General features: G+C 35.6%; 1 long non-coding RNA gene across 38 annotated transcripts in view; it reads left to right on the top strand.

The window, feature by feature from the left end:
- LOC141504332 (uncharacterized) overlaps positions 1–25,072 on the top strand; it is a 1,263,877-nt gene that overhangs the window by 501,516 nt on the left and 737,289 nt on the right. For 34 of the 38 annotated variants that reach the window (XR_012473290.1, XR_012473300.1, XR_012473313.1 and 31 more), the window contains one exon: positions 6,033–6,147. The exons of 2 other annotated variants lie outside the window; for them this stretch is intronic. This is a non-coding gene — a long non-coding RNA (uncharacterized LOC141504332). Of the gene's footprint in view, positions 1–6,032; positions 6,148–9,399; positions 15,192–25,072 lie in introns of all 38 variants that reach the window. 2 more of the 38 variants (XR_012473298.1, XR_012473291.1) reach the window with 2 other exon arrangements.

Raw genomic sequence — 25,072 nt, 5'->3', positions numbered from 1 at the left:
TTACTCAGTTGAATTGAAAAGTCTATCTTTGTTGGAAAAGCCTATGCAATAGCATAGAAACAATGTAAGGATGATCAGATTGCCTTTTGTGGGGATAGGGGGAGGGAGAAAAAGCATAAAATTCAAAACCTTACCAAAAATTCATAGGTAGAAGCTACTATTGTACATAATTGGAAAACAAATAAAATATTTATGTATTAAAAAAAAAGCCTATGCAAGTCTTGCCATTCAGCATGAGGTGAGCTCAGTTCATTTAGTTTTATCTCACCCAGAAGAAAAGGAGGAGCTTTGGCAGGAAGGAGATCCAAATGGAACCATATTATTCTTTTTAAAATCAAAGCATAACTTAATACTTCCAAGCTGTGAGACAGGGATGCCAAGGTCACCATGATTGGATTCCTGAAATGGAAAGGTGACAATTGGAGAATCTCATTATCATTAATTCATACAAGGCAAAAAAATATCAAACGTTTCCATCACCAGGACACCTCATTCATTCACTGATATTTATTGTAAACTATTTCCAAGACACTTTGCTTGGCATTGCAATAGAAGAGCAAAGAAGATACTGTATCTGATTTCAAAGAGCTTATAGGGGAAGGAAATATTTGTAAATAACCATAGCAAAATAAAATGTTAAGGAAGTTCAAATGAAAGAGAATTTACTTTTAATGAGAAAAGCCTTTATGAAGGAGGTTAAGCTAGGAGATGAACTGTAGAAAAAATTCAAGGTGAAATCAATAGTTTAAGCAAAATCACAGATGTAGGAAAGTGCAGGACATATTCGTAGAACTGCAAATAGGAAAGTAGTCAGCTAGGTGGTGCAGTGTATAGAGAACTGGGCTTAGAATCATGAAGATTTACCTTTCTAAATTCAAATCCAATTCCAGTCACTTTCTTTGTCACTTTGGCCAAGTCATTTAACCCTTCATCTGAAAAATGAGCTGGAGAATGAAGTGACAGACCACTTCAGTATCTTTGCCAAGAAATGACCCCAAATGGAGTCATGAAGAGTCAGAGATGACTGAAATGACTGAACAACGCCTAAGAAAATAGTCTGTGTATTTGATGCAAGGTTTAGTATTTAATGAAGAATTTGACTTTTCTCATTTTTTCTCTCCCATGCGTGTGTATAAGGTTTTCTCTTTAGAAAAATGGATTGAATGATTCATCCCTATTTGTGAAATCATATAATCATATAATATTACAGTTGTAAGGAACTTTGGAGATCAACTGGTATGATTCTCTTATTTTACAAATGAGGAAACTGAAGCCTAGAATTTTAAAATGACATATCCAAGGTCAAACAATGAGCAAAATCAATGTTATCTTGACATTTCTTGAGGTTTTTAACAAGACCACATCTATATTTCCTTTCCCAAAATGATTTTACTGAGTATACTTATTGTTATATATTTTAAAAATAATAATAACCCAAAGGACTGAGATTATTATGTTGAATATCTAATTTTGGAGTATCTCAAGCAAAATCCCAAAGCATCAAAAACTACCCAACTCCTTCTTGGAGCACTTTGGAAACTTAATCGCTGGGAACAGGGATTGTTTGGTCACTTAATGTGAGTCTGAGTCCTTGTAAACCAACCCCCCCCCCCCCCAGTAAATAATATTCAGTTATAAGCCTCTGAAAATGGGCTGTGGATTTTGCTCTGGAACCAGACATAATGGGGAGAATAGAAGCTTGTGAAGGGCATAAGCAGGGAAAAATCCCATCAATTTTCACCTAGCCCTGCCTAGTTTCAGTATTGTCCCAAATCAAAAAAGAAAGGGACCTTCAAGATATCAAATCCAACCTTCTCATTTTACAGGTAAGAAAGCTGAAGCCCAGAGAGGGGAAGTGGCTTGATCAATGTCACACAGTCAGGCAGTGGCCAAGATGGAACTAGAACTGAGATCTCTTTTCAGAAAACAGAGCAAGTTCTACTATATGGCAGCAAGAGTTAATGAAAACAGTGGGTCCTCTGAGACTTTAAAAAAATTGCTGCTGAAAATACAACCTTATCCTCTGTGGTGTTTTCCATATGAACTGAAGCTGTGCAGAACTAAGTAATGAAAACCAGCATTGAGTATAAATTACAGAGAATGGTGGAATAATGATTATAAAAAGGTATACGAGGCATAACCCATTAGTGAACTCCATTTCTTGTAAAAATTAGATACTGAAAGTTGGAATACAGTCACAGTATGCTTGGATGTATTCAATGGTAGCAGTGACTAATAAGGCAGCTAAAGATCTGTTAGCATTTTTCCTTTTTACTCCAATTTTCATAAGTTAATAACCCATGCATGAAAAATTGTTCCATGCTGAAAACTGGCATATAAGAGCTCAGTAAATTGTATGGGAGCAACTTTTTTGGGGGGGGCAGTATTTCATTGAACCTGGTTGCCAACATCTGTTTATGGAGATATGTGATATGAAGGTATGGCATGGAGACATATGGAAAGGTCTAGCTTATTGATCATCACAATCATCTAGCATAACAGAGAAATTCAATATTGACTCCCCTCACTGATCAGTGTTTCAGCTAGGCAGATGGAGTGGTTAGATACAGTTGTTTGGCTTCAGGAAAATCTGGGTTAAAATATGACCCCAGATGCTGACTGAGATGTGTGACCTTTGGTAAGTCACTTAACCTCCCTCTGCTTCAGTTTCCTTATTTGTAAAATGGGAAACCATAACATCTGTCTCACAGGGTTGCTATGAGGATCAGATAAGATACTATTTGTAAAGTACTTTGCAAAACTCAAAGTGGCATATAAATACTAGCTTTTATCCACATCTTTGGTTTCAGATATCCAAAGTATCTGACATAAATTATGTCATTTGACACTAATGGCATGTCTGCATCGTGCTTGCTATTACTGTCCATATTTTACAGATAAAGAAACTGAGAATCATAAAGGTTAGATGTTTACCCAGGGTCATGTAGCCCTTAAGTTTCTGAGACTAGATTCCTTTTCTGGCTCTTAATTCAATCCCAACCTTATCTTTTTGTTGTGGTTGTTTTGGTTTTTTGCCAGGCAATGTGATTAAGTGACTTTCTTAAGGTTACACAGCAGATTTCAACTCAGGTCCTCCTGAATCCAGGGCCCGTGCTCTATCCACTTGCTCTGCTGCCCCTCCAACCATATCTTGATGGTATTCACTGTATCACGATAAACACTAGGGAAGATATAACAATAAACTCATTTGATCCTCACAGCCATGTGACCCATTTAACAAATGAGGAAACTGAAGCTCAAAGAAATTTGCCCAAGATCATGGAGAACCAGAGTTAGAATCCACAGAATCACAGAATTCTAATTTGGAAAGACCTCAAAACCCAAGTAATTCAAAATGTACACACAAAGGAATCCCTTCTTTAACACACCCAATCATGTGGTTATTCCTTTTTTTTGTTTGTAGTCTTCTAGTAAAGACCAGTCCATTCATTGCCTCTAGAGAAAGGCCATTGTAATTTCTCGTGGCTCTAATTATTAGAATTTATTGTTATTGCTGTTCTTATAACAAGTTTTAATTTGTCTTTTTGTGTCTTCCACCTAGGAAGTTAGATAGTCCAGTGGAATAAGGGAGACCTGAATTTGCATCTGACCTCAGACACTTATTAGTATATGTTCCTGGGCAAGTCACTTTACCTCTATTTGCTTTAATCCTCTAGAGAAGGAAATGGCAAATCACTCCAGTATCTTTGCCAAGAAAATCCCATAGACAAGTATGGTCCACAAGATCACGAAGAAGTCAGACACGACTGATCATCTGAACAAAAATAATCTTTCATTTATGGCTCCAAGTTTTATTCTCCAGGGATTAATTGTAGAATTTTCCATATTTCCCAGGTAAATCCTGTTGGTTTCATCTCTGTAGTCCTTCTTGTTCCTTATTCTTAAGACTGATCATTTATCTTTTCCTCCTTTGTCATTTTTTTTCTTTTCCTTTATCATTTAGAATTCCCTTTCATATATTCACAATGGATAAATTCCTGGACCCGAAGTAAGACAAACCTGGGTTCAAATCTCAACTTTGCTAGTTGTCAGCTTGTGATGGTGGGTAAATTCTTCCTCTTCCTGATGCTAAGAGGATTCCTCATTTATAAAATAGGGGAGCCCAATTATTTTGACTTCTGATATGGTGTTCTTTCTCCAACTCCCCCCCACCCAGGATACTTTCTGTATTTGGCTATTATTCCCCCATGCCTGGCATTCTCTCCCTCCTCATCTACCTTCATGTAGCCTTTCCCAGTCCCCCAGACACCTTAAGATGAGAGTCTTCTCTCTTTTGATTATCTCTAATTTATCCCATATTTTTTATACTTAGTTCTTTTCATGTTGTCTATTCCCACTAGATATTGAGTTCATGGAGAGCAGGATCCTTTTTTTCAATTTTGCCTCTCTTGTATCTCCACTATTGAGTATTTGTTGTTGTCAGTGGTGTGTTACTCTTTGTAACCTCATTTAGGTTCTTCTTGGCAAAGGTATTAGAGTGGTTTGACATTTCCTTCTCCAACTCATTTTACAGATGAGGAAACTGAGCTAAACAGGATTAAGTGATTTATCCAAGTTGCATAGCCAGTGTCAGAGGTCAGATTTGAACTCAGGAAGATGAGTCTTCCTAGCTGAGTGCTTAGCATAGTGCTTGTTTTATATATCTATATATCTATATATATCTATACATATATAGGTATAGATATAGATATAAATATAGATATCGATATGGATATGGATATAGATGTGTGTATACACATATATGTGTATATATGTATGAGTGCTTAATAAATATTTGATAACTAATTGATTTTACTGTACATTGCCCTTATTATATAAATCCTTCTTTATTCTTTTATGTTGCAACTTCTGGATTTGAGCAGTGGTAGAGACATGTCTTTTAAAGATGAGGTCTGCAGTAAGATTGAGATTATACAGAAGGCATTTTTCCCTTTTTTTCGGGCTTCCCAGTTGACACTGCTCTAGATTGCCTCTCAATTGCATCATACAGTGTTAGGCCATACATGAGTGGGTACTATCTTTAACATGTGACTTTTTCAGAGCAACTGGAATTTCAGAAACCTCACATGTCTGAAATATAGCAGCATTGCATATGGATAGTTGGGGATTGAATGGGAAAGGAGGTCTTGATTGGCATTCCCTTAAAATTTTTTTTTTAAACTAACAAGCATTTCTTTTTTCCTCTCTCTCAATCCCCTCCCCCTCCCTCTTCCCATCTCCACCTTCCAAAAGAAAAATAAAAACAAAACCTTGGTAACAAATATGTACAATCAAATAAAGCAAATTCCCATAGTAGCAATTTCCAAAAATATTTGTCTCATTCTGAACCTTGAGTCCCTCATCTCTTGCAGGAGATAAGTGGGCAGCATTCTCTTTTAAACCTGCACTGCTGGAAATCAAATTTAGAGTATCTATATTACCTTTGCTTTCACTCTGTCCTCTGTCACTTTAAACCAAGTGTTCTTAACCCGGAGACCCTTGGATAATTTTTTAAAAATAATCTCAGATCTCTATTTTCACTAACTTTTAGCTGAAATTGAATATTTCCTTCAACTATAAATTTAAAACGAATTATTCTAAGAAGAAGGTTCATAACATCAACAAGACCATCAAAACATAAAATCAAAATCAAACCATGATGGATGTAACAAAAGACTAAGAAACCTTAGTATAAATGTGTTGAAAACCCTCCCTTAATATCTTATTTTACAAAAAGAATGGGGGTAAGCAGAGATTTTCCACTAGAAAAAAAAAAAAAGAAAAAAAAATCTGATCAGGAAGCTTATAGCTCTAGAACTCCCAAGTTTTCAAGGCTTGAGCAGGCAAGCTGCTGTTTATAAAACCATCAAAGTATGGACAGTGCCTGCATCAGGGCTAATAATCACTTTCACCAGGGTGCAATTAACTGTACAGGATCATCCTGGTTCCAGGGATGAAACACCATGGTCTCGCACAGTCTAGCAAGAATATGTTATAACACCCATTTCCCCCAATGTTCTGTGTTCCTACAGCCCTGTTTAACTGGCAGAGTCCAACTTGGTGGTCTTGGAATGCTTCCTGGGAATGGGAATATAAATAGAAAAGCAGGGAGACAGCCCAAGATACCAGAAGACCCAATGTAAGAAGGTGAGTATCTTTGTTGCAAAGGGGAAAAGTGTTCAAACTCACATTGACTTGCTGGAGAATTTGGCCTATTTTTTGTAAAACCAACTTCCCCAAACATTTTCCTAATGTTACCATGTCTCTTCTCCTCAAATACTATGACAAGCTGAGATTCAAAATCTCAGTGGTTTCCCTGTAATTCAGTCTCAGTGACAGTAATTTCCCATAAACATCTTTCATAATGTGATGAAATTCCTTTAAAAGAAGAGATGCTTAATCTGTGGTCTATAGATTTATAGGAGGTCTGTAAATTTAGATTAGGGGAAAACGGAATTAGTTTCCTTCACAATCCTATATATTTTTATTTTATGTATTTAAAAACATTATTGTCAGAAGTTCATAGATTTCATCAAACTGCCAGTGGGATTCACAATACAGCCGTTATGAAGAAGCAAGGCTTGTGAATTCTTTTCCTCCACTTATAGGCTTAGGAAGGTTCCAATGGCAGGCTTGTCACCTAAGAAGAGCAAGTATGCAACAACTCTTTTGATCAGTGAGACAACATTGGGAACTAAGCAACTGAAAACAGTTTTCTTTCTTCCAGTCTCTCCCATCTCAAGCACTCCCACGCAGACACCCACATACTTGAGATTTTGTTTCATAGATATGAAAAAACCCTTGAAACTTTTATCCTTCAATAACACACTATCGTGGTCAGAATATTTTCTTTTTTTAACTAAAGAAATTTAATTTTTTTTATTTTACCATGCTTAACAAATACCAACAAAAATAGATATATCTATATAAAAAGGTACAGAAAGAGTATTGTAAATGAAACTGAGTCTCATGTAAAGATTTTCTTTTCAAATGTTTAATCAACTCAGCACACACATACACCCATATATGTTTGTTCTCTCTCTCTCTCTCTCTGTCTCTCTCTCTCTCATACACACCCCCCCACACATATCCCATCTCACTTTGTTGTTGTGAATATCAAAGTCTAAAAATTCTTGCATTTTCCCATTAGGAATTTCTTCATCTGTAAAATGGGAATGATTATAATAGTACCTACATCTCAGTGATTTTAAGGTCTAAGGAAATAATACATAAAAGCTTTTTTGCAAACATCAAAGTACAATATAGATAACAGCTATCATCATCACCATATTTAGAAAGACTTTAAAAAAAACAAAAAAATGAGTACTCCCAGTTTAGGAAGCCCTTATTCATTTCGATGAGCCATTATTTAATGAAAATAATCAGAAAACATTACTGATGATGCAGAATTTTGCTAGAATGCATTTATTTAGATATTTATGAGTTTTTTAAAATAAATTTTATTGGTATATTTTGTTTTAACTTCACCCACATTTCCTAATATGCCTCTTCCTCTGCCACCTATCCCCTAGGGATCTATGTACTACAGTGATTCATATTTAGTGACTCCCAAAAGGATTCATGTTAAATATTCTTTAAGGGAACCTAAAGCAGTAATTTTTATAAGTATTTTTTCTTTTGTGTCAAGAATGTCCATATTTAAAACACTATAAATTTGTTATCTTTGTAGTAATTATAAGCACTTAATAAGTAAATCTAAATTAATCTAAAGTAGAATAAGTAGTATATTAAATAATCCTGGGTCTTTATTAGATAGTTGTTGCTGTTATTGTTGAAGTTATCAAAAGGAGTTCCTGGAAACTGCTGTTCTATAACAATGTTTTAAAAGGGGGGGGGAAACAATCTATCAAGGATAAACAGTCAAGATAGCAAAAAAGTTTGAGATCATATGTAGTAGTCCCTCATCTCTGTAAAGAAGGGGGATGAGAGGAAGGCTAGATCTTTAAGTTCTAAAACTGCTTCCCTCACCTCACAATTACCCTATAAAATAGATAGTACAATGATTATTATCCCTATTTTGTCTAATGAGAACACTAAGACTCAGAGGGAGGCAATGAATGACCCACAGTCACAAAGATAGTTATAGAACTGAGATCTATATCCTTGTCTTTTCTGATTTCATGTCTCAGATAAGTTGGATAATGAGTAGAGCATTGGTCTTAGAGTTAGCAAGACTGATTTTATTCCAGTCTCAGTCACTTCTTAGCTGACCTGGACAAGTCACCCTTTTTCGGTCTCAGTTTTCTCATTTGTAAAAATAAAGATAGCACCAACCTCCCAGGATTTGTAATATTTTTAGCAGAGTTCCTGCACATAGTAAGCATGACATCAATGCATGTTCCCTTCCCTTCTTTTTCTTCTACTGTATCATGTATTTTCCAGAGAGGATATAGATTGTAACAATCTTATGATTTCACTGAAACCTTTGAAAGGACTTTTTTCTTTTTTAAATGTTGTCATGAATAAGAAAAAAAAACTGTAAAGGAATTTTTGTCTAGATCAGTGTGATGAAATTTAATGAATGATTATCATAATTCTGAAAATATATAGAGAGGCAGTATTATCTCAAGCGTAGTCAGGGAGCCAAGTGACAAAGACACACAAAAAATAGATAAATGTCTTTCTGATTTTGCTCCTAAAATATATTATCCTACTGATATTTAACTGGATTGGGGGGGGACAAATGGAGTGAAAGTTATAGGTTATACCTGCTGATCATGCCCTACTCTGAAATATATCTTTTTTAGCAGAGCATACCTAGTAAGTGAAAACATATTAAAATTTATCTTTTTCCAACATATTTTTTATTATTGCTTATTGAAAGAAAATTTAGTCTTTCAAAACTCCAAATCCTTCCATTGTTCCTGAACTTAATACGGGGAGTTGTAACCATCTTTTAATAGAAAGGGTATACTGAATGAAGGTCAACAAGCCTCCGGGCTCAAGTCTTGGTTTTGATAGTTTATATGGGACCCCAGGCAAGTCAAGTCAGCTTTGGTAGCCTCGGTTTCCTCATATGTAAAATGAGGGTGTTGGGCTAGATAATTAATAGAATCTCTCCCACTTCAGTCTATGACACTAGAATTCTAATCTGGCATTTATGCTCTGGTCAAAGCACAAAGTGCAGCTACTTGCCTTGAGCAAGTTGCTGGACCTCTCTTAGCTCAACATTTTTTCATATTCCTTTTCTTTTCTTCCTTTTTCAATGAGAGTTTGGATTAAATAACCTCTGTCGTCTCTTCTTTAGTATAATTGATGTTCTGCAACCACATAATTTATGAACTGTGTGAAAAGAGTCATGTTATTTTGTCTCATGGAAACTTGGCCTCCTTATCTATAAAATGGGGATAAAAATGCTGCTTCTTCATTGTCTTCCAGGGCTGTTGAGGAGAGTATACTTTTTAAATCTTAAAGGTCTGCAGAATTATGAACTGTTGTCGTTCTACATGAAAGAACTTCAGGAAAAAATTCCATGTAGTGATTTTCCTGTTACTTTTTCAAAGGAGAGAAAGTTATTCTTTTTAAAATTACCATGGGGATTTGAAAACCAATGTTCTAAGGGACCTGATGACATTCGTGACTCATTCCATTAAAAAAAAATATACACCTCAAAGAACACATTCTCTGGAAATTCTTAATATGGAAGTGAAGGTTCAAAATCTCAGAACCACGAGTTTCTTATTCATTGGTCCTTCCTTAAAAAGAGACATGGTTGAATTTTTCTCTAAAACAAAAAAAAACCCCTAAAAACAAGGCACTAGGGTATAGAGAGAATCAGTTAATAGGATATATATTCAAGAGGAAATTTTGGGAGTCCTTGGGAGGGGCAGAGCTAAGATGGTGGATAAAAAGCAGCAACTTGTCCGAGTTCTCCCCAAAACTCTTCTGAATAACTTTAAATGAGACCATAAAACAATTCCTGGAATAGCAGAAGCCCCCAAAAGACATGGTAAAATAGATGCTTCCATAGCACTCAGCTCACAATTAGCAAGGGGGTTGAACAACTGATAAGAAGGAGGTTACAAGCTCTCTTTTTTAGCTCTGAGGCAAGACTGTTGCCTTGCCTATACTCATATCTGGTCTCAGTCTTGGGTGGTAGCCCCACACTGAGGAGGATAACTAGTACTCCAGAGCTTGCTGCCTCAGGGGAGCTGGGACCTTCCTCATAGTTTCAAGGTAGAAAGGACTGGTCACCCACGGCCTGGAGCATAAACCAGAAGAGTACTCAATACCTTTGCTTATATCATACCACCCTGGAAGAATTGAAAAGTTATAGGTCCCTAAAAGTATCTCTGAAAACAGTAACACAAAACCCTTGAAGCTTGGGATAGTACACACTCCATCTTGGAAGCAGAGTTCTACTTTATAAAAGAGTTAAAAGTTAAATAGAATGGGAAAAAGAGGATGCAACAGAAAAAATTCTGACCATAGAAAATTACTGTGGTGACAAAGAAGATCAAACATACTGAAAAGGAAAAAAACCAGTCAAATCTCCATCATACAAAGCCTCCAAGAAAAATAAGAATTGGACTCAGGCCATAGAAGAGTTCAAAAAGGATTTTGACAGTCAAGTAAGTGAAGTAGAAGAAAATTGGGAAGAGAAATAAGCATAATGCAAGAATATCATGAAAATGAGTTAATAGCTTAGTAAAAGAGACAAAACAATGCTGAAGAAAATAACACCTTAAAAAAAAGACTGGGTCAAATGGGTAAAAGAGGTACAAAAAGTCAATAAGGAGAAGGATACTTTTAAAAAGCAGAATTGCTCCAATGGAGAAAAAAAAGGCACAAAAAATCACTGAAGGGGAAAAATGCCTTAATAAGTAGAATTGGCCAAAAGTATGTGTAAAAGCTTACTGAAGAAATAATTCCTTAAAAATTAGAACTGAAGAAATGGTAGTTAAAAAGAAATCAAGAACAATAAAACAAAACCAAAAGAATGAAAAACTAGAAGACAATGTGCTATCCCTTTTAGGAAAAGCAGCTGATGTGGAAAGTAGATTGAGGAGAGATGATTTACAAAGTAATTGACTATTTGAAAGCCATGATCACAAAAAAGACTCTACATAGCATCTTCCTAAAATTGTCAAGGAAAAGTGCCAGAGGGTATAATAAAAGTTGAAAGAATACACTGATCACTTCCTATGAGATATACCAAAAGAATAACTCCCAGGAATATATTATAGTCAAATTCCAGAGCTTCCACTTCAAAGAGAAAATATTTCAAGCAGCCAGGAAAAACAAATCAATGATCCTGGAGCCATAGACAATATAACACAAAATTTAATAGCTCCTGCCTTAAAAAATCTAAGGGCTTGGAATAAAATATTCTAGAGAGCAAAGAAGTTAAGATTATAATCCAGGTTCACCTACCCAGCAAAAGTAAGTGTAATCCTTCGGGGGAAAATGGATATTCAATGAAATAGAAGACTTGTAAGCATTTTTGATGAGAAAACCAGAGCTGAATAAAAAATTTGACTTTTAATGCAAGACTCAAGATAAGCATAAAAAGGTAAACAGGAAAGGGAAATCATAGGGGATTTAATAAGCTTAAAGTGTTTACATTCCTGCATGGGAATATGTTACTTGTAACTCATAAGAATTTTTTCATTATTAGGATGGTTAGAATGGATATATCTAGACAGAGAGCATGAATATGAGTTGAATATGATGGGATGATATATAAAGAAATAAAAATTAAGGGGTGAGAGGGATGTATAGGGAGAAAGGGAAAAGGGGTGGTAGATGTAATTATCTCACACAAAAGAGGCAAGAAAAAGCTTTTACAATGGAAGAGAAAGGGGGAGAGTGAGGGAGAGTGAGTGAATCTTATTCTCATCAGAATTGACTCAAAGAGGGAATACCCTATACAGTCAATTGGGTATAGAAATCTATTTTTACCATACAGAAAAGTATGAGGGAAAGGGGAAACAGGGGTGGTTTTATGAATAGAAGAGAAAGTATACTGAAGGAGGGAGTAATCAGAAGTAAAACACTTGAGGAAATACAGGGTGAAAAGAGAGAGAATAAAATAAACAAGGAAGGGAAATAGACTGGAGGGAAATATAGTAAATAATAGTAACTGTGAAAAAAAATTCTGAATCAAGTTTCTTGGATAAAGACCTCATGTATCAAACATAGAGAACTGTTTAAAATTCATAAAAAATAATAGCTATTCCTCAGTTGATAAATGATCAAAGATGTGAATAGTTTTCAAATGAAGTAATGAATACAATCTATAACATGAAAAATATATCACTATTGATTTGGGAAATGCAAATTAAAACAATTTTTTTAGGGTTTTTTTTTTTTGTAAGGCAAATGGGGTTAAGTGGCTTGCCCAAGACCACACAGCTCGGTAATTATTAAGTGTCTGAGGCCAGATTTAAACTCAGGTACTCCTGACTCCAGGGCCAGTGCTCTATCCACTGTGCCACCTAGTCTCCCCAAATTAAAACAATTTTAAGGTACTATCTCATACCTATTAAATTGACAAATAGGACAGAAAAGGAAAATGATAAATGGAGTAGATGTGGAAAAAATGAGACATTAAGCATTGTTGGGTGGCATTGTGAACTGATTCAATCTTTCTCTAGAGCAATTTGGAATTATGCCAAAGGGCAATAAAACCTTTTGTACCCTTTGACCTAGCAATGCCATTACTAGGTCTATATCCCAAAAGAAATTTAAAAAGGAAGAAAGAAAAAGACCTACATGTACAAAAATATTTATAGGAGTTCTTTTTTTCTGGTGACAAAGAACTGGAAATTAAGGGGATGCCCATCCATTGGGGAATGACTAAACAAATTGTGGTGTGTGATTGTAGTGGAATATTATTTTGCTAGAAGAAATGATGAGCAGCATGTTCTTAGAAAAAACGTGGAAAGACATGAGCTGATAAAAAGTAAAATGATCTGTGTACAAAGTAACAGCAATATTCTACGGTGATCAGATGTGAATGATTTAGCTCTTCTCAGTAATACAATAATTCAAGACAACTCTGAAGGGCTGTCATTGAAAAATGTTGTCCATCCCCAAATAAAGACCTGATGGTTGTCTGGATACAGACTGAAGCATGAATTTTTTGCTTTCTTTTCTTTCTTAAAGGTTTTTATTTATTTATTTTTGGTCTGTTTTCTTTCACAACAAGAATAATATGGGAATGTTTTGTATAACCACATGTGTATGACCTACATTGAATTTCTTGCCTTCTCAATGATGGGAGTGGAGAGGAAGGAAGGGAGATCATTTGTAACTTAAAGTTTTAAAAAGTAATGCTAATGCTAAAAATTGTTTTTACATATAACTGGGGAAAAAATAAAATACTATTTTCTTTTTAAAAAGAGAGAGGTTAAGGGAATTTTGAAAATAAATTTTATTCCTTTAGATCAATGCTTTTCTAATGGGTTTCAGTAGCATGCTGGTATTTTATGTAACAATTTTGTGTGAAGCATAAATAGAAGTCTATTAGAAAATGACAAATGTCAACAGAAACATCTTCTCTAATATATCAAATGATAAATTTTTGTGTTAAATTTTAGGAAGGACATTTAAGAATAAAAATAGATAAGCTAAAGACCAACCATAGAAAGGCTGACAGAAAGAACATGAATTCATCCCAATCAAGGATAAGTTAAAGGAATCGAGGGTATTTAAAGTTTCACTTGGAAAAGAGATTGAGGGAGTATTGTGGAGAAAGGAAGAAGCACATGATAGCTGTCTTCATGAATTTGCAAAACTGTCTTGGCTTCATGGCAGCTAAGTGGTGCAGTGAATGTAGTAATGGGCATAAAAGGGGCAGCTAGGTGGTACAGTGAATAGAGTATTGGCCCTAGAGTCAGGAGGACTTGAATTCAAATTTGACCTCAGACACTTAATACTTAGCTGTGCGGCCTTGGGCAAGTCATTTAACCCCATTGCCTTGGCAAAAACCAAAAAAAAAAAAAAAAGGAATGAGTATAAAGTCAGGAAGACTCATCTTTTTGAGTTCAAATCCAGTCTCCAACACTACTTGTGTGATCCAGGGCAAGTCATTTAACCCTCTTTGCCTCAGTTTCCTCATCTGTAAAATGAGCTAGAGAAGGAAATGGCAAACCTCTTTAGTATCTTTGCCAAGAAAACTCCAAATGGGATCACAGAGAGTATGGTATGACTGAAAATGACTGAATAATAACCTGGTCAATAAAGCTGAAATAGCAAGAATTTGTGGATGTTAAATTTTTCATTTGGTGTTGGAGAAACTGATTTTGAATTCTGCCTCTGTCAGTTACTATCTGTGTAACTTTGGAAAAGTCACTAAATCTCCTCTCTGTCAAACAAGAAGATTTTACTGGACTGCCTCTCAGGTCCCATCTCTAAATAAATGATCTTAAAGAAAATTTTCCTAATAATTAGAACTAGTTAGAATTAATGGATTATGCTACTTCTGAAAGGGGTCTTGAAGGACAGACTAGATAACCATTTCCCTGGATTTTTTGTAAAGGGGATTCTTGTTCAGATGGGATTCAGATTAGATACACTGGAGTACCTTTCAGCTCTGAAATTGTGATTTGTTGATGTTAGTATTAGTATTAATAATTGTTTTGTAGAGTTCTATATTATTGTTGTTATTCAGTTGCTTGATCCCATTTGGGCTTTTCTTGACAAAGATACTGGAGGAGTTTGCCATTTCTTTCTCTATCTCATTTTACAAATGAGGAAATTGAAGAAAGAAGTATTAAATGACTTGCTCTTGGGTACAGAGGGTCTGAGGCCCGATTTAAACTCTTGAAGGTGAAGCTAGTTCTAGGTCAGGCAATCTATCAACTGAACTACTCAGCTGCCCTTCTATATTATTATTAGCATTACTATCTGTAATAGTTAAGCTGTAGCATTTGAAGGAAAAATATACTTAATTTCCTAAATTTTCTCTAAAATATTAATATCTTTTCTCTTTGTCCTAGGATATTCCCTATATTCAGATACCCAGGATCAGTACTTAGGGATATCATCAATATTTTTCAGCCTTCAAAGTGATCTGAAACAAAACTAGTGTGAGGAATTCTACACTAGAACAATTCCATCAACTCTGAACAAAATTGTCTGAGTGTAGCATATTATTGTATGAGAAGAACATGGCCTGCATGAAGTAGTAACGAGTACATGTCATCTCCCCCACCTGAACCTGGAAGGTTAGGATCATATTTTTACTATTTATTTTATTGCCAATACTTTCCCAGCTATAGTAACTGGCATGTAGGAACCGAATAAATTCTTGTTGAGGAGCATTGTATTTGATGTTAGAGTACATGGGTTTGAATCTTGACTCTGAATTTAATATTTATCTGACTTTGGGCATGTTACATACCTCTCTGGACCTCAGTTTCTCTTGCATAAAATAAGGAGCAAGTTTTGGTGCAGTGAAATGATATCTCTGGTTTTGTGTCAGAAATGGCTGTTCAGTTCTTTCAGTTGTGTCTGACTCTTACAGAATTTTAGAGGTATAAGGGACCTTAGAAAACAATCCAGCCCTCTCATTTTATACATTAGAAGACTCAGGCTCAGGTAATTCAAGTGAATTATTGAAAGCCCAAGCAACTAGTAACTCCTTAAGCAGCAGGTATTAAATATTACACAGATATACTCAAATGAATATTACTCAAAGGGATAAAATTAGGGAGCTTCTTTCTTGCATATGAAGTTTATATTATCCATCACTGTAAATGGATTTCCCTCTATTATCTCCTAATATAGAGTCTTTTTGACCTGGATGCATGGAGTAGCTGAAACCTATCTATTTTTTTAACTGAGTTAGAGGGCATGTGCATCTTGGTTAAAAGTTATTTTGTAACCATATTTATCAATGCCTTAAGAGACTGGGAAGACCTTCTAATAATTTTTAGGCTCTAATGCAATTTTAGGCTCTCTAAACTGATAGAGGTCCCAATACATACATACACACACACACACACACACACACACACACACACACACACGTTTAAAAATGAAAAATCTTATGGATTTCCTCGGTGCCTATTATTCGACGTAACCTATCATTCTATCACAACTCATATTCCTACTTCTTTTTCAATTAAGTGTTTTTATGAAATCTTCTATATAATTGTGAAATATTATCAAAGATTTAAAACAGGAGGAGAATTTTATTCAATATACATTAGATTATATGATAAGTGTAAGTGGCATGGTGACCCCCTACCCCAGCCCCTGAGATCTAGAAATATTCACAAAATTTTTTTGACTCTTTATTAATACTAGAGAAGAAATATAAACTATTATGGTATTAAAAGATAAAATACATTGATATTAAGCAATACTATTCACATGTCTTGCATTTCTGAGTTTTTAAACTTTTTCTGTGTCATTTGCTGACCTTTGCATATTGTCTGCAGTTTCCAGAAAACTCCCTCCCAAAAAAGTTCCCATTTAATTTCTTATGGTGACTGCACAACATATCAAAACTACAATTGAGAAAATCCCTATGTGAAAGGATTACTAGATATCTTACCCTTCATCACTAGCTGCCAAATGGAAAAGGTAGAGAGAGGTTTTCACAAATTTTAATTTTATCCTTTGTCAACTATTAACTTTTCCTTATGTTTTTCCCTTTTAATCTATAAATTTATCTGCAAATCCTGAAATAATTGAATTTGAGATTTAGCTTTAAGTTAAAAGTGAACATGACAAGGCTGAGAAACATCCCTTGTGTCAATCAGTCAATAGCAATTTATTAAGCACCTACTATGTACTTACTTGGGATAGAAGAAAAGCAAAAGACATCTCTATCCACAAAGAACTTACCATCAAATGGGGGTAACAACCTACAAACAAATATATGTGAAACAAATTAAATTTAAGATAAATAGGAAATAATTATTAGAAAGATGGCACCAAAATTAAGACTTCCTGAAGACGATTAAGATTTTACTTTGAACCTAAAAGAAGCTTGGGAGGTCAGTGATTGGAGTAGAGGAAAGAGAGTATTTCAGGCATGGAAGACAAGGAAAATGCTTGGAGTTAAGAGACTGGAATGTTCTGTTTGCAGAAGAGCCAGGAAGCAACTGTCAGTGGAGAGAAGAGCATGTGTAATAAAGTAAAATGGAAGAAGATGGAAAGGTAGGAGAACATAAAATTGTGGAGGCCTTTGAATGACATTCAGAGAAGTTTGTATTTGTTCCCTCAAGGCAATAGGAAGCCACTAGAGTTTATTGAGTAGAAGCTTGACATGATTGAATCTGTGTTTTAGGAAAATCACTATAGATAGGGAAGGATGAGCAAGTGGAGGGGAGGAGATACGAAGTAGGCAGATCTACTAACAGGTTATTGTAATAATCCAAGTGTAAGGTGATGGGAGCCTATCTCAGAATAATGACATCAGAGGAAAAAAGGGAATGTATTTGGGAAATGTTGCAAAGGTGAAATCTGACAGATTTTGGCAACAGTTTGAATATAGGTGGAGGAATGAGAGTGAGCAATCCAGGGTGATTCCTAGGTTGCAAGCCTGAGTAACTTGGAGGATAGTGTTGCCCTCTATAGTAATAGGGAAGATAGAATTTAAGATGTCTACTGGACATCCCCTTCAAGATGTCTAAAAGGCAGCTGGAGCTGTGGCATTGGAAGCTAGCAGAGAGATTGTGTCAGGATAGGTTGATTTGAGAATCATCACATAAAAATTGCAGTTAAATCCACGGGAGTTAATGACATTACCAAATGAAGTAGCCTAGAAGGAGAAGAGGAGAGGGCCCCAGATAGATACCTTCAATTAGAAGGTATGATCTAGAAGATTATACGAAGTAGGTAAGGAAAGAAGTAGGGAGGGAGGGAGGGAGAGAGAGAGAGAGAGAGAGAGAGAGAGAGAGAGAGAGAGAGAGAGAGAGAGAGAGAGAGAGAGAGAGAGAGATTAAAAATAAATGAAACAGTGGGAATGACTGAGAGGGCAGTATTTTAAAGAAGATAAAGTAGAATGGGATTGTTTGAACAAGCACAAGGGTTAGACTTAGTAAGGAATAAGGTCATTAGGGAAAGTGGCAGAAGGCACCTGAATGACAAAAGATAAGGAAGAGGGGGAAAGGGAGAACTCATGGCAAAATAGCCTCAATTATTTCTGTAAAATATTAGCCAAGGTTCTCTACTAAGAGAGTCGGGAGAGGAGGAGCCGTAGAAGGTTTAAGGAGAGACAAAAAGCTTTAGAATAGTTTCTTTGAAGAGTGAGATAGTGAGATGATAGGGAGGTATGACAGAATTTGAGAGTCCAGTTTGAGTTATATACAGCTTTGTAGTGGATCCAGTCAGAACAGTTGTATGATTTTCTTTACCTTTGTTTAGCATCACTAGTGTAGCTGCAAAGGGGAAGGGTGATTCAAAGTTGAGACTTCAATAAATATGTTAAGAAAGATAAATATTAAAGAGAGGAGGGCAGTGTAGATTTCAATAATTTCACCGAGGAGAAAGATGTAATGCAAGGAAGAATTGAGGAGGTCAAGGGAACTGTAGGCTATAAAGCAGATAAAGTCATAGAGAGAGAAAGGTGGAAAACAAGTAGATGATGATTGGATGAGGAAACTTCAAAACTGAAAAACAAAGTAGTAGTACCTCTGTGAGTGATGACAGAATCAATATTATGAGCATTTTTGTGTGTGGCTAAAGTTGGGTGGAAGGGTAGCTCATGGGAGACAAGTTGGTTGGGAAATTGAGTAGTTAGGGTCAAGGGTATTTGAGGGAAAACCTATATGAGAGGAGAAGTAGAGGAGTAAAGAAAAATTGTAAACCATGTATCAAAGTCAACAGTAGCTATCAGGATTTTGACTGAATGATAGCAATAGTCTTTCTTCTTCTTCCAAATTCTTGACAAGTCTGACCCTCATTGGAGCCCAAATAATTGAGTAATTGTTCTCTACCAATGGGAAGATCCCTGTGCAAATGGATTTGAGCTTTAAGTTACATCTATAAAATAACTATAAAGTAATTATTTTGAAGAAGTGGAACATTGGGCAGCTTGATTGCAGCTGAATACAGATACAGGGGATCTATCTATCTATCTCTCTATCTCTCTATCTCTCTATCTATACAGATATATGTTTCTGGACCACCATTTTTGAAGAGGGACAACTTACTGACCTCCAAAGGCATTTGGGAATACTGAATATAGATATAGGAACATATCAACTTAGAAAAAACACATATTAACATTATTTTATATTCTGTTGTATTTTTATTCATTTTGTTAAATATTTTTCAATTACATCTTAATCTGATTTAGGCTGCACTAAAGAGTCCTGAGTTGATCTGCAGGGTATATTTAATACCTGGTATATAAGCACGAGGTAAAAGGGATTTGAAGTAGGGTTGTGGGTATGTGAGCAATGAGAAGGAAGGCAATGTGGAGAAATAGCAAACTTTGGCAACATACTGGATATATGTAGTGAAGGAGATTTAGAAGTCAAGAATTAACCTCAAAATTTGTAAAACCTGGATGATAGTACCCTATAATAATTTTAGAGAAGTTGACAAAGGGGCTATTTTGCATAAAAGAGAACAAGTTCAGTTTTGAACAACTTGAGTTCAAAATGTAGAGGAGTTAGACTGAAATATGTATTATGATATACATGTGATACATAGCTAGATCTCAAGAGAAAGACTTGATCTAGAAATGGAGATGAGAAAGTGATTTATAGAGATGAAAAGTAAACTTATGAAAGAGTGTAGAAGAGAAAAGGGTCCATGTTTCTGGCCTACCATTTTTGAAAGTGGGACAACTTACTGACCTCCAAAGGCATTTGGGAAATGTGCTTTATAGTAATATGTTAGCAATGTAGAGATTATACAATTAAAGTTCCTTTTTTAATAACTTGAAGGAACCTTAGAAATCAATTTAGTTCAGTAATATTTAACTCAAATTGAAATGAAGGCCACTAAATCATACATGAGGATCCCTGAGAATAACTATTGCTTTGAAAATCACATATTAACATTATCTATATCCTATTATATTTTCTTTATATTTGTTAGATACTTCCCAATTATGTTTTAATCTGGTGCTCAGAAGTGTTGTAGACAGCATGTGACCTTGACCACAGGTTTGACATCTTTGATCTAGAAATTCCAGATGAGTAAATCAAGGCCTAGAGCAGGGGTGGGAATCTCCAGACCTAGCAGGTTTCATTGATCTGGCATTGCAGTGGTATTAGGAATGAATTAATTGAGTGTTTGACCAAATATTGCCTGAAAATAATGTTAGATATAGATATAGTTATAAATGTAGATAACCCTACCCCTGGTCTAGAGAGAAGCAATACTCATTGTAGCATCAAACTATCATCTAAAATGGTATTATTATCATATATATTCAGAAGTCCAGGTAAGAGAAGCCTCTTAGAATCATTAAGCAATTTTTCTCCTGGGAATTAATATCTACCAAGAAATACTGACACCCACACCCCACTAGTGCTTGCATGTTTTGGAATTAGAAACAGCTAGGTGACAGTGGATAGAGTGCTAAGCCTGGATTCAGGAAAACCAGAGTTCAAATTTGGCCTCAGACATTTGCTAAGTATGTATTCTTGGGCAAGTCACTTAAGCTATTTATCTCAGTTCTCTATTGAAAATTGGGATTAATAATAGCACCCACCTTGAAGGGTTATTGAGAGGCTCAAATGAGATTATATTTTTGGAAGTGCTTATCAGGGTACTTTTTTATATAGTAGACATTATATATAAATGCTTATTTCATTCCATTCCATTTCCCTTTTGGGTCAGGAACTTCTTTGGCAGTCCAATGTAGCCCATGATCCCTTCTCTGAACATTGCTGGACCCTTCTCTGAACATTGCTTTTAAATGCATGAAATGAAATACATAGGACTAAAAGAAAATCAGTTATATTGTAATAAAGATGAATCCCCCCCACCATCCAACCTCACAAAGCCCCCTGAAATCTTCACCAATCCTAGATTAATAACCCTTACTATGAACCAACTACTCTCATGCTCATTCACCTTCCTGTGTCTCACAGCCAATGTCTTCAGGTGCCAAAGTCCTTCAGCCTGCCAAGCTGCCTAGGGGAATGGACATTCCCCTTCCACCCTGAGCTTAGTGCTTTGAAGGCTTCCTGTTCTCCCTCAACCACCTCCCGAAGCCTTAGGCATCTGCTGACTTTTGTTTTCTATGGAAAAAAAGCCCTGGTTTTCTGAAAAACACAGTGTTCCCCATTGTGTCTGGAATCACAGCCTCTGAGAGGCTGTAGGTAAATAAGGGCTGGAGCAACCACTTTATTATGAGTGAATAGAGTCATAGAAATGGACTTTAATGAAAAGGTTTCCTGTACCAGCAACTGATAGGAGAGTGAAGCCAGATCAGGTGGGTGCCCCATGTGCCTATTTCCTATTGGCTTATTCCTCTCAATCAGTCAGATTTTTTCCTCTTTTCTCTATGTAAGTGTGTTACTTTTAGACAATAACTTTTATTGATGTTTTTCTCTTCTTCTACCACTCTTTTTCCCTATTGTGATGTTTCTCCCACAGGAAAGAATATCAAAGGGATGAAAAGGTAAAGCCAGTGCATTATCTAAGAACTCCTCTCACAATAGGACAGGGAGAAGTATAGCATAACCAGAATTTTTGCCCTTTAAACATGTATTCTAATGAAATCATTAGCCTAATAGCCAAAAAATTAGGGAAAAAACCCAGGAAGTTTTGTGCATTTTTAAATCCTCTATTTTAAATTAGAATAATTTATTATGATACATTGTGGCATGGTTAATGGAGAAATTACTTTGAACCCAGGAAGACTTGAGTTCCAAATCTGTCTTTGACACAAAATAGCTGTGTGACCATGGAAAAATCCCTTTAATCCTCATTGCTCTAAACTACTCTCTAAGACAAGAAATTGCAGAGTGCGCTGACCCCATTAGATTTTGTGCTCCTCCAAGAAAGTACTATCCTTTTTTCCCCCTTTGTATCCCTAGAATTTGGCGCCATGCTTATAGTAGGCCTTACTGAATCTGAATTAGTAGAAGGGGCTTATGCTTAGGAATTCCCTATAACAATGTAATCACAGGTCTAAATCCTTATCAAAATTTTTAGGATTAAGAAAGATGAAGGGAATTAAGAAAGGATTAAGGAAGATTATTATATCATAAGCAATCATGTCTTATAATTGTTAGCTTTGCTTTGCTAGGTAAGATTGTAAAGCAAGTAAGTTAAAATCGACAATCTATTGTTATATTATTGACCTTTAGCTAACAATAATTCATATTGAAAGGGTTTGGAAGAAGAGACATTTTGTAACAAGGTCAAAGGAAAGAGAATGCATGTTTAAAACTTAAATATAACTTACTTCATAGAAAAATCTTATTCTATAATCCAATTGAATCCTATAAACATTTATCAAGCATCACTTTCCCTGGGAAAGGCTAACTTTATTTATGGGGGATGCAAAGACAAAACAAAAAAAATGCATTCTGGTTTACATTATACTGAGAAACTAAAACATGAAAGCTTGATAAGTAGATACATAGTTATAGGGTGAAATAAGAATCCTAACAAATAGGAATGTCTTCCCATCAGATGTAGCACAGAGGTAAGCCTTGAAGAAAAGCAATGCTTCTAAAAGACAGAAAAGAGAGGGCAATAGAGGGAATAATAGTTTATGTCAAGGCAGAATGGCAGGATTTGAAATATTAATTTTGGGATACAAAAAGTAAGCCAATTTAGCTGGAATGTAGACTAAATGATGGAAAACTATATTGAGGAGTATGGTAGAACCATATTGTGAAGGATTTTAAAAGGTAAACTGTAGAATTAGTATTTTGTCCATGAAGCAATGGGGAGCCAACATGACTTCTTGAGAAGGGGAGTGACATGATCAGACTTGTCTTTTAGGCAGATTATTTTGGCAGCTGTGGAAAGGATGGATTTGGGAAGGGAAAGAATAAATACAGGGAGTCTTATTGCTTTGTTATAATAGCAAATGTGTTACTTTTAAAAAGTTTGCCAATAAGTTGAAATCAGACATTTTGAAGTTATATATGAACAAACACAACAACAAAGCATCAGTATAATCAGTATAACGCCAGCCCCCCAAAGCCCCTCAAAGTCATGAGGAAAAGATTTGTTTGGCAGTTAGTAGGGAGGCAGCAGGTCATTTCTAACATGCTTACTTTATAGATAAGAATTTATAAATGTTTCCAAATATGAGAAGTTTTTAAAATGACAAAACCTTTGAGAAAACTTCATCTTAAAATAAATTGTTCTAGGCCATAAGACTTTTAGTTTTTTTAAATATTAAATTATGATCAAAGAAGTAGGATGAGAGGATAAATGACAATCTATTAGTATTGAGGCAATAGAATAAGAACATACTGAGGATGGGTGGTACAAAAGTCCAAATTGCCCTAGGGAAGGTCTAGCAGCGGGGCCTAGGAAGGAGAATGGAGCAACAAGGTAGGCAACCACAGAAATCTAGGTAGGTGAGCAGTCAGTGTCATGAAGGTTGAGTTCAACCAGTGAGTATCCCAATGTATGGAAAGAACACTGTATTAGGGAGCTCTGTGAGTTGGCAGTAGATTGAATTCTTGCTGGATGGGAATTTAATACAGATTGGGCTAGCAATAAAGAGGATGAGGTTGGGGGAGATTCTCTGGGCATGAGACCTGTGACTTGCAACAGGCTACCTGTTCTTGCTGGATATCACTTAGAGCAAAAAACTGATCTAGTTCTGAAGGAACTGGGCTTTAGGGCAGGTAGGAGATTCTAGAAATCTAGAATTAATCCTGGGTATAATTTGGGGATTTGATCATTTTTGGATAAGGCAAAGTCTAGTTTTTAGAAATGCAATGCTAGATATAGGAACAGCAGCAATAGTTGCTATAATGGCTGGCTAAGGGTTCCTCTACTTTGTATTCTAATATGTAGAGCTAGAAGGGACCTTAGCAACCATGAAATCTAACCTTCCCAGGTTGTCTTTTAAAGTCCTTCACAATGTGTTTCTACCATACTCCTCAACATAGTTTCCTTTTATTCAGTCCACATTCCAGCTAATGAGGACTTTTGGGCACAGAGAGCTTAAGTGATTTGCCTAGGGTCACAAAGATGAAAAATTTTCTTGACCCAAAGTCTAATGTTCACTATCCTTCCTATTCCACCTCTCTTTAAGATTATTAAATCTAATCAAATTAAAATAAAAGAATTAGAGCAGTTTAATTCAAACTGCTAAGTTATAGAAATCTACATTTTTCTCTGACAAATTTCATTTATTGAGTACCTTTTCTTTCTTAGACATCATTTCTTGATGTGAACTTACCTGGGCCTGCAGCTACTTCCCAGGGTAGGGCAGAGGCCTTAGTGAGGGGGAACCCCTGCAATGTCTTCCAACTCAAGTACCAGTTTTGGCTATATCTTCAATGCATGATTATATCTTGTTTTTTACCTCTGTAAAATAGAATGACTAAGCATGTAAGGATTAAAAAAGTAAATATATATAGAGTCATTAGGTCATTTTTCTGATAAAAATAATAATAAACTATTGAAGTTTGCTGGAGTTTGTATAGGTAATAACCTCTTAGATTAAAGTATTAAGATAGCTAAAATAAGTTTGGCCTTGGGACAAGGTAACTGATTTAGGTTTGAATGTGCTATAATTCTGATTAGTGCAGATAAGCTAGAAATAGGACCTGGATCTTTCTTTCCTGTCAAATCACCAGCGTTGGATATGATGAAATTGTTGTTTATCAATCATTTCAGTCATATCCAATTCTTCATTATCCCATTTGGGGTTTTCTTGACAAAGATGTTGGAGTGTTTTACCATTTTCTTCTCCAGCACATTTTACAGATGAAGAAACTGAGACAAGCAGGGTTAAGTAATTTGCCTGGGGTCACATGGCTAGCAAATATTTGTGGCCATATTTGAACTCATGTTTCATGACTCCAGGCGCTCAATTCACTCAACTGCCTAGTTGTCTCCAGGGGTAGAGTACAGGGATCCTTAACTTGTTTTGTGACATGGACCCATTTGACATTTTGGTGAAGTGATGTTTTTTAAAAAAAGAATTGAAGGAAAC

The sequence above is a fragment of the Macrotis lagotis genome, chromosome 1 (assembly GCF_037893015.1).
Source record: "Macrotis lagotis isolate mMagLag1 chromosome 1, bilby.v1.9.chrom.fasta, whole genome shotgun sequence".
NCBI lineage: Eukaryota > Metazoa > Chordata > Mammalia > Peramelemorphia > Peramelidae > Macrotis > Macrotis lagotis.
This window is presented reverse-complemented; position numbering and strand designations above follow the sequence as displayed.